The sequence below is a fragment of the Solanum dulcamara genome, chromosome 6 (assembly GCF_947179165.1).
Source record: "Solanum dulcamara chromosome 6, daSolDulc1.2, whole genome shotgun sequence".
NCBI classification, from domain to species: Eukaryota; Viridiplantae; Streptophyta; class Magnoliopsida; order Solanales; family Solanaceae; genus Solanum; species Solanum dulcamara.
In genome coordinates this window covers 43,287,867-43,303,487 of record NC_077242.1, presented here as the reverse complement: position 1 = coordinate 43,303,487, position 15,621 = coordinate 43,287,867, and positions in this window count along the sequence as shown.

The following is a 15,621-nucleotide window of genomic DNA, read 5'->3' as shown; positions in this document are numbered from 1 at the left end:
CCTACAGTTATATAGAGGTTTTTAATAATATAAATTAATGGTTTGGGGAAGCAAGGAAGGGTAACGAGCAGTCCACTACTTTTCAGCCGCATTAGAAATCTTCCGAGGCAAGTTTTGGACAAGGTAAGGACTTCCCTTTCAAAGTTGAGTTAATAATGTTGTTATGGAGTTTATTACATTTTTTAAATGAAGTTGGAAGTAGGAAAATTTATAAGTATGATTGGCATTAGAAACAAACTAAATTGAAGTTGTTTTAGCCGAGATAAAGTTGTTAAGGTTGTATAGTGTTGTTGTGATTGTGTCGTTGTCTTTGAAGATATTTTTATGGATGGAACGTGGGTAAAAATAGGTGTGGTTTCTTCTGGTTACAGACACCTAACCCTCCGTTCCTCATGGTTAATGATTTTACGAATCAACAATTGAAAACCGTATTTTGGTATCGTAGTTTTAAGCGAGTTGCTTGGAGTTTGTGTTGCGTAATGTTGAAGTAGTTTACTTATATGTAAGCTGCTGATTATTGTTTTTGTTTGGCTGTAGTAATTGATTATGTTATTGGAAGTTCAGATAGGGCAAGTTATTGGGGAAGTGCTGCCCGATTTCCGTTAACTTCTTAACCGATTAATAAACGAGTTGAGAAAGGCACATAAGGAAATGATTCCTATGGATGCTTGGTTATGGTTTGAGAAGTTTGAAAATAGAAGGTTATTAATGTTAGTATTACCTTCATTTTAAATAGGTTCGTAAGGCGACGAAGCAAGAGTGGGTACGACTACTGGATAAAAGATATGTAAAGCCTATCTTTACTTTCTTTTGGCAAGTCTTCAAGTTAAGTAATGACTGATAGGAGCTTAAGGGTAAATCTACACATATATGCCAAGCATAATTCACCTTTCTTATTTACTTCTTGATGATGGAACTCTTACAGAAATTGAACTAGGGCTTCTCAAGCCTTCCATACGTTAAGAAGGGATGAGTATGTAAAGCTTAACTCTTCTTTTCTCTTGCTATGTTTTGGCCATAAGTGGTTGGTATATGTAATATGGAGATAGTTCCATTCTTATAACCCCAAGCATGACTCATTAATCTTATTCACTTCTTGATGTTAGAACTCCCACGATGGTTGAGTTATCGTCTTGTAAGCCTTCTACATGATAAAAAGTAATACAGGTGAAGCCTATTTCTTCCTTTTCTTGAAATGGCTTAATGTAAGTAAAACGATGTATGATATGAATTAAAGACAATTCCATTTATAGGTCATGGATGTGACCTATGACTTGTACTCACTTTTGAATTATAAGGGTCTTAAAGTAGTTGAACTACGTCCCTTGAGCCTTCTATAGGCTGAATAGTGATGGGATGTGTAAGCTCCTATACCTAGGGGATCTTGGGCATACTTTATGGTGATACATGAGGGATTTTTGACATGTTACCAAGTGTTACATGCACATATATGCATTGTAATGGGATATGTGGATCGGGCCATCATTTCTCGGCATTATTGAACGATGTATGTATACGGATCGGTCATCGTACCTTGACATTCTTATACAATATACAGATTGAGTTATCGTACCTCGACATTATTATATGAGACACAGATCGTGCCATCATTCCTCGGCATTATTATACTATATGTGGATCGGGTCGTCGTTTCTCAGCATGTACTTGCTATATACATGGATCGGGCTATACGTTCCATAGTGCTAATGGCATATATATGCCTATTATGTTAGATGATTTATTTTTAACACCGAGTCCCCTAGCGGGCTGGGTAAAAGGTTGATTGGGGTATACACAACTTCAATTTATAAGATGCAGGTACTGTAGTTTTGTGAATGTTATGCTTGTCTCCTGCATTCCTATATTAGTTATGCCCTTTTATGATGTTTATACTTTACATACTCAATACATATGTCGTACTGAACCCCTCTTTCTGGGGGGCTGCATTTCATGTCCGTAGGTACACACACAGGTTTTGGGAGTCTGCCAGCTTAGGATTCCACTCAGCAAGTTGGGAGAAGCTCCAATAATTTGGAGCCGAGTTTTGCTACCAAACCTTCTATGTATATATTTGTTTATTCATATGTATGACGGGGGTCCTTTCCCACCATATATAGTCGTTAACACTCTTAGAGGTCTATAGACAAGTGTGTAGGTTGTGTATGTATGTGTGTTCCATTATGCCCATATGATTTATGTTTTTGGACGTTCCCTTTGCCATTGCAGCTTTGTCAGATTGCATATATGTATATAATAGGATGACCCCACATGCTATGATAGCCTTATCAGCTCAGGTGTTATGCTTCCTAAGTGATAAGTCATGGTCCCTCGGGAGACAAACTTACTTACAGTTTGCAGCTGTATATGTGGGTGTCCAGCTTGGGCACCTGGTCACGGCCTACGGTGTTGGGTCATGATAGAAGTGGTATCAGAACAATTCATCCTTAGAGTATCTATAGACCGTGTCTAGTAGAGTCTTGGTTATCGGTGTGTTGCGCGCCATATCTATAAGCAGGAGGCTACAGGACATTTACGATGTTACTTTTCTTTCATATCAAAGATCGTGCAATAAAGCCGAGTAATAGGAAGTGAAATTCCTTATACTAACCTCTTATTTCAGCAGAAGGACAACATCGATAGAAGAAAGTGACTGACGACATTAGAAGTTACAAAGCACGTAGGTAAGCCAAGGCACGAAAGATATGTGCTAGGTAAGGTATTGAAATATGATTAACATGTAAAGTTGAAAATTGAAAGGAAAAGTAGATGGAGAATCTAACAGATGCAGTCCGAGTTTGACATACTAGCTAAGTCTATCATTTTATACTATTATTAATATTGAAATCCAGTGTGGCTATGATATGAGATGATATTGAAAGACCTGTGTGGCTATGATATGAGATGATATTGAAAGCCCTGTGTGGCTGTGATATGATATGAATATATATATATATATATATATATATATATATATATGTTGGCCTTATGAGGCATTGTGTGGCATTTTCTATGTGCAGGTTTGAGATAGTCAGAAATACAGAGGAAACTCTGCCCAAATTTTCCCAATAACCAAAAAAGGGAGAGAATGAGATAGAAGTTCGTAATACGTCTTGGAAGTTAATACCAATAGGGTGAACTTATTATGTTAAACTAAAGATGAAAGATGTACCCTCCAGGTTCTCAGTGAGAGGCACTACTTCTACTTGGGGAGTTTTATTTCGGACAAATCCTATATGAGCAGCAAAGTTCAAAATTGATTTGAGGAACCAAGATATTTTCCAACCGTATTTTTGCCTTGGTAAAGGCTCATGTTGAAGGACAAGATGTCCAGGAATTGCGTTTCACTTCCGTGGAAAGGTACAAAGCCCTCAACCCCTAGTTGTGAACTTGAAAATTTTTTCACGACTTAAGAGTGAACCTAGAGGGAGATCATGTGAGTCAAGTGCTAAAAAGTACTGTAGGGCTTATTGGATTCTAGTTCCATTTGGACGGTGGTTGGAGAATGCTCCATGGCAACATTTTACTAGTTCTTTTCCCACTAATTAGAGATATAACTTGCGAATGGAAAACATAACTTTTTGGGCTATTCAAGGTCTCGTGTTGGTGATAAAATGCTAAAGTACTTTGGAAGGTCTTGTGATACTAGGGGATGATGTTGACCAAGGTTAGGAGCGTTTACCTCTCCTAGTGTAATTAACCCATAATAGGACTTATGAAAAAGGTTAAGAAGTGTTATACTATAGGAATGGATGCGAATAGGGTGTCATGTAAATATAACGAGGATCGTGATAAGGATAAGTAAAGTCCAGGAAGGAAGCAACTGAAGGATACGATGTATTTATGGAAAAAAGAAGAGCAAATAGAGAACGCATAAGAAAGACTTACACAAACTTATAGGGGAAGTTCAAAATAAAAGGTCAAGTAGTAGCAAAAGTAGAGATGAGCAACAGGACAGGATGTATGCCAGCGATGACTGGTTTGCTAAAAACAAATTAACATAAACAGATGATACGAGAAAGGAAGGTTATGTAAAACTAGTGTTTCCCAAAGGATATAGGAATAACATGGAATTCCTTGTGTATAGAAAACAAATGGACATAGACAGGAGAAATGAAAGGATGACTAAAGGAAGTACTCAAGATAGATGTGATTAATTAAGTATGCGTATTGGACAAGAAAGGAAATAGACAGCTATGAACTAAAGGTATAGTGCGATGAAAAGGTGATAAGACAAGGCCACTATTAGAACAAAGTTAATATGGTTTTAAGTAAGATTAGAAGATAACATCAGGTGCACAACATGGATGAAAGCTCTTGAGGCATAAAGAAGTAAGGAATATATGTGACTCCACCATGGGAAAATAGTAAGATCCTTAACAGTTAAGGAAAGTATGGTTGCAAAACAACTGTTTCATTGCAAATTTACTAAAGAAACAAGTAGTATTCAATGGGGTAAAAATAGTGTTATGACAAAGCTTGAGACATGTATCATCAGAAAATAAGTGCTCTAGAACGGAGAAGTTGAAACAACTAAACACACTGTCTGACTACTGATTGGGATAAATAGAAGGTGGCTTCGAATAAATTGCTACGTGAACCGAGTACCAACAAGTAGACTAGATCAGCACCTTATGATTGTGTTAAGGTGTCGTACATTGGTAACCAAAAGCATAGGTATACCAAATACATTAGAACAGACTCATATGCATTTGGAAATTTGAAGGTAAGCAGACAATGACATAAATATACCCTAAAGGGGGAAGTAGATAAGAGAAATACCAGCGTAAGATGAAATTAACTGACATTACAACATATTAACATTAATACTTAAATTCCAAGTGAGATCCCATACTAGAACGAGTCGGTAAGATCTCAAAAGCCAGCAACGGACAGATAAAAACCATGATATCTAAGACAGTGCTAGGAACTATTGGTAAAGACCTCAAATGGTATGACATCATAGAATGGGTGCATACAAAAGAGAGGAATACAACGAGAAAATTATAATGAGAACTTGAAGATATTATAAGGGATAGCCATACTATAGTTAACTAAAGGTAAGATGTTGGTGATAGAGTTACTAACTACTGATATTGTGATGTACATGCAGCAAAATAGATTGTATAGTACACTAACCTACTTAAAGCAAAGTAAGTCAAGAGAAGGACAGACAGTGATATGAATTGAATGCACGTTGTGCGAAGTGTACAAGAATAGTTATGAAACCTACGAATATTGGTATGCTAAGGGTGAGATGAAGTGATTACTTGATAAAGATAATAAGAAGTCAGTAATAGCAAGGTGACTACCATAGTTCGAATATATTAAAGAAAAGTGTGATATGGTTTGAGGCAAAACCCTTAAAGTATAATCAGTACTAAGGACAAAATCTATAGTAAATCCCTGACATCAGTTGAAGGAAGTAGAAAATGATATGGGTTTACCTAAAGACCAGTATAGAAATGCTAAGGCATCTTCCAGGCTGTGGTAAGCACTCTCACATGTTTGGGTAAATATTACAATACGAGCTGTGGTAAAAGAACATGAAACAAGACTTGAGAAAAAAATGAACTAGGACACGCCTAAAGAGTTACACGCTGGAATAAAAGAAATTGTATGATAGACAACTCTAAGGATTTGGTTTATAAGTTGTAGAGTAGAAGGACAGTTAAAACCTTTTAAAGGGAATTAAGAACATAATACAATATTACACCCCCAGACTAATAGATAGGCCGAGCACACTATGTAAACGCGAGAACATAGGTTGCGGGCCTACAGTATTAACTTCAAAAGCAGTTGAAGTTATCACCTTTCACCTATTGAAGTTGCATATAATAGTATCTAAATGGCATCATAGAAAGCTTTGTATGGTAGAGCACCCGTTGGTTGGTTTAAGGTTGATGAAAGTGCACTAATGGATCCGGACATGAGCCAACAAACTATTGATAGAGTGAAGCTCATTTAGAAGAACCTATTAATAGTCCAGAATTGACAAAAGTCATACTCAGATAATCAATGTTGAACTTTCGAGGTCAAAGTTGAGGATTGGGTACTCATGAAAGCATCATCAGTGAAAGATGTAATGGGACTCGACAGGAAAGAAAAACTTGGCCCTTTATTAGATTAGTCGTAGAATAGGCAAAATTGCCTACGAGTTGAACCTACCATCCAATTTGAAATGTTACATTCAGTTTTCACAGATTAATACTCTGTAAATATATAAGTGACCCTCCCAGAATGTTCCTTGTGGATGAGGTCCACATAACAGGGAAATTATTCTACAAGGAGCAACCTATCACCGTCATTTGATCGGCAGACTATAAGGTTGCAAACTAAGGACTTGGCTTCCGTCAAACTATGGTAACAAAATGAGCATATAGAAGAAACGACCTGAGAAGCCGAAGAAGAAATGGAAACAAAATATCCGTACCTATCTCCTATGCCTACAGGTAATCTACCTTCTTAATCTTATCATATGGGTTAATAAGAGGCCTATGGAGGACACCCAATACAGAGAAATCTTGAAGTACTCGTAAGCTGAAATAGGGATGCAGGAACACAAGTATAATAGTTAACAATTACTATGTCTGCACCTTATGAAATAAGAGCATGTACATCATCCTTATATACCGTACTCGGCCAACCGTAGGGCTCGGTGCTATCACATCATCGTATACGACATCATCTCATATGTTACAAATATATCATTCTATCATCATAGGCACACATGTACTATTAGCATTATGGAACGTAAACCCAATTCATGTATAGAGCAAGTACACATCGAGAAATGATGGCCCAATCCACATATCTTATAATAATAAAGAGGAACGACATCCCGATCCATATCTCATATAATAATGCCGATGTACGATGACCCAATTTGTATCTCATATAATAATGCTGAGGTAAGATGGCCTGATCCGTATCTCTTATAATAATACCGAGTTACAATGGCCCAATCCGTCTACATACAATAATGCCGAGGTAGGACAACCCAATTCGTATACATACATATTGTATAATAATGTCGCAGAACAAAAGACTAATCTATATATCACATAATGATGCCGAGGTATGATGGCCTGATCAATATATTATGTACATATATCATAGCCATCCCAGGACTCGGTGAAAGATGTATTACAGTATGCATGAGCAAAGCAGCGAGTAACTATATGCAACTAAATTATCATCCGAAGCTCAAAAAAGTAATCAAGTAAACCATCACTTGAAGATATGGGTAGTAATTATCTTATGTACACTCTAACGGTTAGTAGGAATCATATCAAGTTAACTCTCAGGCATTAGAGGCATGTATAAAGGTTATGCTATATATTTGATGCAATGAAAGACTTTTACCCTTGTAGAGACTTTAGGATAAGAAGCTTATATCTCCACCTACTAGTCAATGTATAGGATACTCGAGAGTAGTAGTTTAACTACTTTAAGACCCTTATTATTCAAAAATGAGTAAGAGTCACGAGTTATACTCGGAGATTATGAAGGGAATTACCTCCAAATTCCTATCATATTTCATTCTACTTATACTTAAGGCATTCCAACAAGAAGAAGAGATTGGCTCTAAGTATACTACTTTTCCTCACATAGAAGACTTATAAGGCAATAACTCAACTATTACAGGAGTTCTAATTAGTAGGAAGTGAACAAGAATCTTAACTCATACTCAGATCTTTAAGAATGGAATAGCTCCCAATTTCACATACATAATACTTACATATAAGATATGCCAAAAGAAAAGAAAGGGTAGCTTCACATACCTGTTAAGGATTACTTGCATCCAAGCTCGCTTCGTTACTTCTTTAACCTATTTAACACAAAAGTAATACTAAGATTAATAACCTTTCACTTTCATGCTTCTAATTCCACAACCAAGAACACATAGGAATTAATTCCTCATTCGTCTTTCTCGACAGTCTATTTGTTAGTTAAGAAGTTAACGGAATTCAGGAAGCATCTCCTTTATAACTTCCCCTATCCGAATATCCAATTACATCTTCAATTAGTACACCCAACCAACAAAAACAATCTGCACCCAATACACAATTATACCACTTCAACATTACACAAAACAAGTCCCGAACAGCCCGCTCAAAACTACTACTCCAAAATAAAGTTTTCAATCATTAATTCATAAAATCTTTAACCATGCAGAACGGAGGGTTAGGTGGCTGCAACCAGAAGAACCCAAATATGTTTTGACCCATGTTCCATCCCTGAAACATTCCATTAAATCATCTCCAAATACCACGCCACAATCGCAACAACACTATACAACCTTAACAACTTTAACTCGGCTAGAACGACTTTAATTTCACTTGTTCACAATGTCTAGCCTACTTATGCAATTTTTAAAAATTCCAACTTCATGTAACACAATTAATATACTCCATAACAGTTTGATTAACTCAAACTCGAAAGGGAGAACCTTACCTTGCCAAAACTTGCCTCAGAAGCTCTCTAATGCAGCTTAAACGTAGTGGACTGATCGTTACCCTTCCTTTCTGCCCCAAACAAGTTATTTACATTATTAAATACCATTCCTTACTCAAAGAATCCTCTTAGATAATTAATTTACAGAACAAAAATTCGAGGCTTACCTTGGAGGAGCTTGGTTGTAGCTCCTCTTTCTTTCAATCTAGGTTTTACTCTCAAAATTTCCAAGTATAAGATGCTGAAAATGAGGGTTTGTTCATAATATTAGGCATATATACCTTCCTTTGGAAAGTAAAATATGGCAGCCCCTAGGGGTGATACATGTCCAGCCCTTAGGGCGCCACTTCATGCCATGCACCCAATTCTTGGATACCACGTTGAAGAATGGGGTCCACCCCAACTATGTGGGTTACCTACTTTGTCCATATAGGTGCATCACCTACTTGTCACCTACTTGCTTCTTTTTCGCGAATTCTTAATCTCCTATCACTTTAAGAGCCTATGTCTTTCTTGCTACTTAGGCTTGACATGTACTCAAATAGCTTAGTTATGTAGGACGTCCAAGTTGGTAGCTTATGCAAGTAAGTCGAGTCCTACGACTCATTAGTTGGCCTCCAACTCCTTTGAAATTCCTATAACCCTATTTCCAATCTTCCATATTATGGGGCATCACATCCTCCCTTCCTTAGAGTTATTTAGTAATGTTATAGATAATGTAGATTACATAATAGCTTTAGAGAAGCTAAATAGGTGTTCCCTTGTACCAAAAGTATGGGGCATTACAGTGATGGCAGCCTTGTTGGCTTGCGTATATATATATAATGGGATGACCTCACATGCTATGACAGTCTCGTTGGCTTATGTATTGTGTTACCTATTGATAAGTTGTGACTCCTCAGGAGAAGGGTTGTCTTAATAGGTGAACATATGACAGTTTGAGAGAACATTATATTTCCTTAAGTTATAAATAATGCTTGGTTTACTTATAGTTAATTGGAGTATACATGAGTGTCCATCTTGGATTATCTACAAATCGTGTCTAGTAGAGTCTTATCTATCGGTGTGTTGTACACCACATCTATAAAAAGGGAGCTACAGGAAATTTAGGATGCTACCTTTCCTTTTTACTTTAAATTATCCGATAGAGCGATATTGCCATGATAATTCATCTTTATTGGACTATTATGTGTACAGTGATGCCTCTAAGGAAAGATTGTTTCTGACCTCTTTTCATGTAGGTAGGTGCAGATTTATGTGAAAGATGAAGAGGCCAGCTTCAGACAGTAGGAGGGTGTGGAGAAGGCCCCTAGGGTAAATTCGGGACCTCAAGCTCCAAGATCGAGTAGGAGGATCCCCAGTTATTCTATCGACATCGATCCTTCAAAGGACCCAATGATAATTCTCCCAGAGTGTTTGATATCTAGAGAAGTGGTCTCAGAAGCCATACTACTTGCTCTTATAGCTGAACACTATGTCAGATCGGCTACCCCGGTAAGTGTTATAGAATATTCTAGCCCCCTGTCCTGGTCATTGGTAAACCAGGAGTTACCTGGTTATCTATGTTCCCTGGATTCAAAAGAAGAAGATGATGAAGGGCAGAAGAGTAGGTGGTGGACAGATAATGACGGGGAGCACACTTTATTTCCTAGATCACCAAATCGGATGATCTAGGAAAATTTCCTACAGGTATAAGAGACTTCATCAAAATTTCCTATGTACGTACATTTACCATAGATTGTTACCTAATAGTGGTAAGGGAAATTAATGGAGCCAATAACTAGGTAGTTACGAGTAATAATGACCAAGGCATTCCCACCCATGGGAATTTTGTAGGCTAGGATGAAAAATAGTTGCACCTAAAAAGGAAAATTGGATAGCAAGGGAGCATAATGAGAATTTGTATATACAAAACAAACATAGTATGAATGCTACAAGTATGTTTGAAATTGGTAGTTAAAAATTAAAAGAAAAAGTGAATCAGAAAGAGTTATAAGGACAGTTGGTGTTGGATATATGAGGCAAGTTTGTCATTTTCGTCTTGTGATTGATATAAGAAGCCCTGTGTGGCTACAATACGATATCATATATGTGTGTTAGTCCTGTGAGGCATTGTTGGTATTTCTTGCGTGTAAGTTTTGAGATGGTAAGAAATACAGAGGAAACTATGAAAAATGTTCTTGGAATAAAAAAGACAATGATATGTAGTTCATAATATGCCTTAAAGGTTCGGGTCAACAGTAACAATGAGATTTTGCCAAGTTTCAAGTTTGATTTCGAGAAATAAAGTTAACTATTTAATTAGTAATAATAGTCAGTATGAGGTTGATATGGATAAGATAAATTTTAGATGATTGGATCAAATATTAAGAGATACCCTCCATGTCATCTGTAAGAGGCATCATTCTTATTCAGGAAACTCTATTCCACAAAAAAAGCATATACGAGCTGCAGAACTTAGGATTTCTTTAAAGAAACCAAAATATTTTCTAGTCACAATTTGTCTTAGAAGAAGCTCAAATGAAAGAGCGACAATGGACAATAATTAAGCTTTACCTTTACTTGAAAAGTACAACATGTACCACAAGTAGTTTATGCGTTAAATATTCGCTTGTGACCCAGGAACAATTTGAATGTCAATTCATTCCATACCTCAAGGAAAGAAGGGTAGGTAGAAGGGTTATATTTATCATCTGGTTTGGGTGCATAACCTGGAAGTAGAGGTATCGACTCTTCAGTTAGTGCCACTAGTCAATGAATATCCAGATGTATTCCTAGATGAACTCCTAGGTCTTCTCTCTGAAGGGAAGATAGAGTTCACTGTAGATTTCTTACCAGATACTCAACCCATATCTATTCCTCCCTATAGAATAGCACCCACAAAGCTGAAGGAGTAACTGAGAGACTTGTTATAAAAGGGTTTCATTAGGCCCAACACATCGCCTTGGGGAGAACCTGATACGGGCACTATGAGTTTAAAGAAATGTCTTTTGGGCTGACTAATTCTCCAGCGGTGTTTATGGATCAAATGAACCGAGTGTTCAAGCCATTTCTAGACTTATTCGTGATTATATTTATTGATGATATTCTAGTATATTCACGATTAGAAAAGGAACTACGGATCATTTGCGGATGGTACTTGGGGTGCTTTAGGACCAGAAGTTGTATAGTAAGTTCTCTAAATATGAATTCTATTTGACTTTGATAGCATTCTTGGGGAATGTTATTAGAATGGATGGCGTTTGAGTAGATACACAGAAGATTGAAGCTGTAAGGGCTTGGCTGAGACCTAGTACATAGTTTTCTAGGGTTAGCAGGATATTACACGAGGTTTGTAGAGAACTTTACTTCAATTTCCATACCTTTAACAAGTATAACTCACAAGGCGGCTAAGTTCTAGGGGACCGTTGCTTGTGAGCCAAGCTTTTGGTTGCTGAAAGATAAGTTGATTATGACTCCAATTCTAACTCTTCTGGAAGGACCAGATAGCTATGTTATTTATTGTGATTCTTCATAGCCTATGCCTCCTGACAACTCAGAAAGCACGAAAGGAATTATCCTACTCACCATTTGGAGTTAGCAGTAGTAATTCATGCTTTGAAAATATGGAGGAACTATATATATGGCATACACATTAATATCTATACCGATCATAAAAGTCTCCAATACATATTTAAGTAGAAGGAGCTGAATTTACGGCAATGAAGGTGGCTAGAGTTGTTGAAGGATTATGATGTTGATATTCTTTGCCACCCAGGGAAATAAAATGTTGTAGCCGATGCACTCAGCCGTAAATCAATGGGTAGCTTGGTAGATGTACAACCAGAATATAAAGAGATAGTCCACAATACGTGTGAGTTAGCTAACCTTGGAGTCCGTTTGGCTGATTCGGGTAAGGTGGAGTTTCTATTAAAGGAGTTGTTGACTCCTCTATCATAGAAGAGATAAAGCAATGCTAGTACGAAGACACTATTTTGGAACAGAATAGGAATGCAGCTCTTCCAATGGAAAAGACTTCATTCTAGATCGCACCTGATGGAGTGCTAAGATATAGAGGTAGAACATGTGTACCTAAGATTGCAGGGCTATAGCAACAGGTGATTAGAGAGGCATACTATGCCCGATATTCTGTTTATCCAGGCTCAACTAAGATGTATCATGACCTCAGATGTTTATGTTGGTGGGATGGCATAAAGAAGGATATAACAAAGTTTGTAGCCCACTGCCCGTATTGCCAATAGGTCATGATGAAGCATCAAAAGCTTGGTGGACTACTACAGGAGATGGAATGGAAGAAATTAATATGAACTTCATTACAACCCATTTCCTCCAGTTAGGACCATATATTCAGCTGAGGACTATGTCAGGTTATATAATAAGGAAATGGTAAGATATCATGGGGTCCCCACATCTATTATATCGGACAGAGAAGCTCAGTTTAGCGCTAACTTTTGGAGATCATTCCAAGAAGGATTGGGGGGAAAAGTAAATCTTAACACAATATTTCACCCTCAGAGTGATAGGCAGGCTTAATGTACTATTTAGAAGTTAGAGGATATGTTGTGGGCATGTATCATTGACTTTAGAGGAAGTTGGGATGATCATTTACTACTTATCGAGTTTACCTATAATAATAACTATTATTCTAGTATTCAGATGGCACCATATAAGGCTTTGTATGACAGGAAGTATAGGTCATCTATTGTTTGGTTTGATATTGGTGAAACATGACTAATAGGCCCAAACATGGTTGAGAAAATTGTGGATAAAGTAAAGCTCATTCTGGGGAGGTTATTAATAGCCTAGAGTGGACAGAAATTATATGTAGATAATCGACGTCGACCTTTGGAGTGTTAGGTGAATGGTTGGGTGTTCTTAAAGGTATCACCCATGAAGGGGATAATGAGATTCGGCAAGAATGGGAAACTTATCCCCAGATACATTGGTCCGTATTAGATCATCCATAGAATAGGCATAGTTGCCTATGAATTGGACCTACCATCAGATTTTGAAGCAGTACAACCAGTCTTTCATATGTCGATACTTCATAAATATATTGGTAATCCTTCTAAAGTATTACCCATGGATGATCTCCATGTGAAAGTGGAACTATCTTATAAGGAACACCCTATAGCCATACTTGATCGCCAAGTCAGAAGATTGCGCACCAAGGACGTGGCCTTCGTCAAAGTACTGTGGCAAAATAAGAATAGAAAAGAGATGACCTAGAAAGATGAGGAAGAAATGAAGAATAAATATCCGTACTTGTTCCCAATGTCTACCAGTAATCTAAACTTCTAAATCTATTGTATTGATTAATAAGGGACTTATGAGGCTAGTTAACATTCTAGGATGAATGTTCTAAATGAGAGAATGATGTTATACCCCGTACTTTTGTACATTGGAACCTTTTTTTTCTCTGAAAGTTGCCATATGATCCATGTTATCCCTAAAGTTGTGTGAGTAGTGTTTGTTGGAAATAGGTTTAGAGAGATATGAAAGGAATTGGAGGACAAATAATGAGTTGTAGTAATCGACCTACTTGTGTAAGCTACCAATTTGGATTTCTTACATAATTAAGCTACTTGAGTACATGTTGAGCTTAAGTAGCAAGGATTACATAGGTTCTTAAAGTCAGACGAGATTACGAACTCATGAAAAAGAATAAGAAGGTAATGCACCTACTTGGAATAAGTAGGTAATACACCTACTTGGATTGAGTAAGTGATGCACCTACTAAGGTGGACCCCACCAACATACATGGCAGCCATTGTGTGGGTGCATGGGCTGAGGTGGACGCCTAGAAGATGGAAATGTGTCACCCTTAGGGCTGACATGTTTCACTCTCGAAGGAGGGGTATATATATCAGCTAATGACTAAGGGTTTCATTATCATCTTCTACACTTAGAATTTTGGAGAAAAATAGAGAGAAAGAAGCAGAGAGTTATGGCCAAGCTAGAAACAAGGTAAGGCCTAGAATTTCAATTCGTAAATTAATTATCTAAGGTATTCTTCAAGAAAATAAAGGTGTTTAACAACATAAATTAATTATTGGGGCAGCAATAAAGTGCAACGAGAAGTCCATCAATTTTCAGTCGAGTTGTGGAGCCAAGTTGCTAAAGTAGGGTTTCTTCCTTTTAAATTGGAGTTAATGATATTATAATGGAAAGATTACTTGTATTAAATAAGTTTGGAGGTAGGAAAATTACATAGTTATTGTTGACATTGTAAATGGACAGAATTGAGGTCGTTCAAGTTAGATTAAAGTTTTGTTAGTGTTGTCGTTACTATGATATTGTATTTGAAGGTAAGTTGCATATGTTGAAGCGATGGAAATATGGTTATAAATGAGTATAAGTGCTGTTGTTCGTAGCCACGTTATATTCTTTTTTGTGTGGTTGTGGTTTTACAAAATAAAGGTTGGAAATCATAATTTGATGTCATGGTTTTTGGTGGGCTATTTGGAACTTATATTGAATAATGTTGAAGTAGTTTTATGGTATATGGGTGGTGGTTTTTTTTTGATATGGTTGTGCTAATCGAAGGGTAATTGGAAGTTCGGATAGGGCGAGTTATAGAGGAAATGCTGCCCGATTTCCCTTACCTTCTCACCTAATCAATATGCTAGTTGAGAAGTGTAAATGAGGTGATGATTCCTATGGATAATTAGTTATAGATTTAGAAGATGGAAAGTCGAAGGTTATTAATAAGAGTATTACTTTTGTCTTATTGAGATGATCTCGAATAGAAATTTTGAGTGCACTGTTGAGTCAGAACGTCCAATTTGGTTGGGTTGCATAGTTTGTTTGTGCGCACGGGGTTTCAAACGAATCCTGAGCACCCTGTTAGAGATTTGAACTTTGGAAAAACATGATGTGCCCCATTCAGGAAAGCTAAGCACCAAGGCCTCTGCATTCACGAGGCACTAGCCGTGTTTTTGGAGGCCTTCTTCGCATTTGTGGAGCATCAATCCCCTATTCACTAGTATCATGGGCCACTTTTGCCATGATCACGAAGGCCAATATTTTCTGGTCTTTAAGTTAAAAGACAAGACGCATTTCATCTTTAACTAAGGACTTCAAAATTCAATTGTGGGAGATGTGGGTGTCTAAATTGGGTGATTCTAAATGCTGGTGGATCGTGAAACTTTTGGCTACGCATGGGAG